The sequence below is a fragment of the Triticum dicoccoides genome, chromosome 4B (assembly GCF_002162155.2).
Source record: "Triticum dicoccoides isolate Atlit2015 ecotype Zavitan chromosome 4B, WEW_v2.0, whole genome shotgun sequence".
Taxonomy (NCBI): Eukaryota; Viridiplantae; Streptophyta; class Magnoliopsida; order Poales; family Poaceae; genus Triticum; species Triticum dicoccoides.
This window is the reverse complement of record NC_041387.1, coordinates 429,545,690-429,550,183: the sequence shown is the minus strand read 5'-3', so window position 1 is coordinate 429,550,183 and position 4,494 is coordinate 429,545,690.

Sequence of the window (4,494 nt, the reverse complement as noted above, 5' to 3'; positions counted from 1 at the left end):
AAACAACATGTTCATCAGGTTTCAGTTGTCATAGCAAACACAATTTCACATAGTAGATAAAAAAACGTCTTCTGACAGGCAAATACGACAAAAGCAATGTAATCATCATCCGCAGCTGCAGCATCTACATCTTCGCCATGTGTATCAGTCTGAATCGTAATTCCCCACGGTGTCATCTTCTTCTTCGTCCTCAACATCCTCGAATGTTGGTTTCTTCTTGATCAACTCTTGTATGTCCACAACACGACATGCAATCTTTTCGCCGGCGTCATTGGCGTGATGGTTCTCAAAGATATTAGAAACATCTGTGTTATCTTGTTCATCAGGAGCAGTGTAAGCATCATCTTGTTGTGCAACTTCATTAAACGAATTCCTCTGCTCAAACCTTTGCAATACTCTCCAGTCATCGCTATGTGCAAATGTGTCTTCCAATAAAAATATCTGTGTTGCTTGATTTGCCAAAATAAAAGGCTCGTTGGTCTGGTACGCCGCCTTGACATTGATGGATTTGAAATAATCATCAGCTCTGGGTTTTGCGATCCTGGAAAACAGGTTATACCAACGACAGCACAACAGAACCACACACCGATGATCCTCGAAACTGGAGATATACTGCAACTGAACAATGTCAGTTATGTTAGCATACATTTCAGTTGTCTCTTTGTCATACGTATCCGTGCTCATGATGGCATTGTTTTGTGTCTTCATGCCTTCGTCTTGTGCAAGGGTGTTGTAGCGCACATCTCCAACAACGCAAGATTCATAATGTCTTACCCGAGTATCAGGACCCATTGCTAGTGAGTAAAGGGCATCATCAACTGCCTACCCATCCTCCCGCATCTTCTTAACCTATGGTTAGAAAATAGACAAGCTGATCATCTTATGTACTCAATATATTAAAAAAACTGACAGTGCACTTCAAAAGCTTACATGGTTCTTGAACCATTTTGCAAATCCTGCCATAACCGGTTTGTCAATGTTTCTTGGATTTTGCGGCAGTAACTCCTCTTTGTAGATGCTACACAACATAGTGATCGCGTCAAACATCTAAATATATAAGAATGTGCTGCAAGTTTAGTAGATTACGATGTATAAGCTGCAGTACTGCACTTACTTGATATAAGGTAGTATCTCAGGACAGTTATTCAACACATACCAAACCATTTTGTCCAAATTTTTAGGTTTGTCCTCTTGTCGACTCTTCCCTGTAACTCGAACAGAATAATCGAAAACATTGAGCCCAGGATTGTCTTCACCCACCTCTTTGCTAAGCTGATCAGCTGTTTCAATGTATTTTGAGCAGAATGTCAACGCTTTTGTAGCAATGTAGGCCTCTGCAATGGAACCCTCGGGTCTAGCTCTATTCCTAACATAGCCCTTGAAAGTGCCTAGCCGCCTTTCAATAGGGTACATCCAGCCATACTGTACTGGACCTCTAAGTAGTGCCTCATCAGGTAGATGAACAGCCAAATGCACCATCACATCAAAGAAGGCTGGAGGATATATCTTCTCAAGGTCGCTAGGATAGTTGGTATCTTGTCTCTAAGACGCTCCAAAGCATCTATCCTGATATTTCTACTGCAGAGTTCCCTGAAGAATTGTCCCAACTCTGCAACTGCTCTGTATAAGTCAGGGCGGCCCGATCCTCTAAGGATAACAGGTAAAACCCTTTGAAGTAGGACGTGGCAGTCATGAGTTTTCAACCCTTGTACCTTGTTTCCATCTGCACTGACTCTCCTTTCAGGGTTGGAAGCAAATCCATGTGGGAATCTCACACGTGACAGGACCTCGCAGAATTCTTTTCTTTTTACCTTGTCCAAGACGTACACAGCTGGTGCCATATACCGTGGTTTACCTTCATCTTGCACCTGCAAATCCTTTCTGATACCCAGGTGTGTCAAATCAATCCTAGATTTTAAGGTATCTTTGTCTTGCCTTCAATGTTAAGAAGTGTCCCGATAGTGCTGTCACATATATTTTTCTCGATGTGCATCACATCAAGATTATGCCACAGATCCAAATCTTTCCAATACTCCAAGTCCAACAAAGTGGACCTGCGGGTAAACAATAATCTCTCTTCTACCCTGCCACGCTTCCTTTTCCCGCTACCATTACGAGGATGGTTTCCTGGTGTAATATGCCTGACCTTCTCTAATTCCACTTGCAACTCATCGGCGGTGAGCCTATTTGGCGCATCACGGTTTTCATGCTTTGCATTGAGCACATGTCTTCGGTATTTTCTAGGATGTGGCTTGTCCTTGGCAAGGAAACGACGGTGTCCAATGTAACAGATCTTGCTAAGTATTGCGTATGACAGTGGATTCCTGTCACAGCGAACATATGCATTGTAACCATTTGTCGTTCGCCCTGACATAGTGCCCAAAGCCGGATAATCATGGATGCACCAAATTATAACAACACGCAGAAAGAAATCAGCTGGTGGGCTGCTATATAGGTCTCAAGTGAGAACACCCTTTCATAACTGTTGAAGTTCCTCCACAAGAGGCTCCATGAACAAATCAAAATCCTTTCCAGGACTTTTTGGACCTGGGATGAGCAAGGCCATCATGTAGTTTGATTCTTTGGTGCAGACATTTGGAGGCATGTTGTAAGGGATAACAAGCACTGGCCACATGCTATATGTGACGCTCTGGTGGCCAAATGGGTTAAATCCATCTGAAGTTAAGCCAAGTCTAATGTTTCTCGGGTCAGCAGCAAACTCTTTGTGTTTATCATTGAAGCTTTTCCGCTCACTACCATGAGATGGATGGCTCATTACATTCTGATCTCTATACTCCTGGTTCCTAGAATGCCACAGTACATCCTCTCTTGTTTCAGCATCATGAAACAACCTCTGCAATCTTGGTGTAATTGGAAAATGTCTCAGAACATTATGAGGAATCCTCTTCACAGCATCGCCATCTTTCCATCTTGATGATTTGCATTTCGGGCATTCACTTAAGTTGGCATAATCCTTCCGGAACAGAACACAATTATTCTTACAAACATGGATCGTATCATATCCAATTCCAATTGCACGAAGGAAATTCTTCATTTTACTGTAGGTGTGTGGCAGCTCAGACGCATCTGGGAAAGATTTGCGGAAAGCAGCCAACATCGCATCGAATTATTTATTGGTCATCCGCTCAGATGTCTTCACCTGAAGAAAGGTGACCATAGCTGAGAATACTGACAGCTTATTTCCTGGGGTGACAACAACGTTGCATTGTTCCAACATGCGGGCCCATCGTTTTTCTTCTGCAGGTGAAAGTTCACGGAATGCACGAGCATTTCGTAACATTGTTTCAATGTTGGTCAAACTCACTGGCTCCGCCACCACCACCTCCTCCTCCTCCTCTTCCACCTGAGCATTAGGCAGATCAAGATGGTGATCTGCTGCTTCCACGTAGTCAATAACATTGACGTTCACAGCTTCACCATGATGAACCCACCTAGTATATGTGACCGACATCCCATACAACTGTAGATGATTTTGCATAGTTGATTGGGGTCTTGTAACTGAATTCATACAACTGCTACATGTGCAGAGCACATCTGATTCCGGACCACCGTACTCAGCTCTGATAAAGTTCATGAAGTTTTCAACCCCCTCGACATATGCAGCGGAGAATCTTCGAGCAGAAGTTATCCAAGTCATGTCCATCTGTTAGACATACAAATTAGTTCTTCTACTAGATATTACAGGAAAAACATATATGCTTTTTTATGAAGTCCAGAAAAAAAATACCTAGGTCGATGTCTAAAGCTATGGCAAGATATTTGGACGAGCATATCTAAGTAACGAAATATAGGTAAAGCTAATTCAGCAAACAAATTTGAGTGCTAAATTATGGCAGGCTGTTTCAGCAGTCAATGAGGTCGAGCACACATCCATCAAACTATCGAAGGCCATCGCAGCAACAAAGATCGAGTATAAAACGGTGTAGAGCTATTTCACCTAACAGATTGGCTACTAGACCATGGCAATCTACGTCACAATAAATATATGGCAGGATATTTTAGCAACTAAACGGACTTGGCATGCCATCTCAGCTAAGCAGATTGGGTACAGAACAGGTCAAGGAAGCTTCTTAAGCAGAGCATATTGACAGTAAACTACTTTGGCAAACAGTGAGATTAACAACGTATATTAGCTAACATTCAGCGCTACACCGACATGAATGGGACCTCAGTCTAGAATGAATGCGCGTACCATGGGAGAAGCTGACCGCTGTGCGTCTCCACACGAACGTCGCCAGTGGTGGCGGCGCTGACCGCCGTGCGCCTCCACAAGAACGTAGACAGAGGTAGCAGCGTGGCTAGAGGACGGCAGTCTACGAGAGCGTACTGTGGGAGCGAGAGGATCGTCGTGCGTCCCCTCGACGAACCGCGGCGCCGACGTATCGGCGTGGTGGGGAGAGCGGCTTTGGCGGAGCGAATGGAGTGGAGGTGGACGGGGGGAGGGGGTTTGGGGAATATTATTGGCTAGTTGGC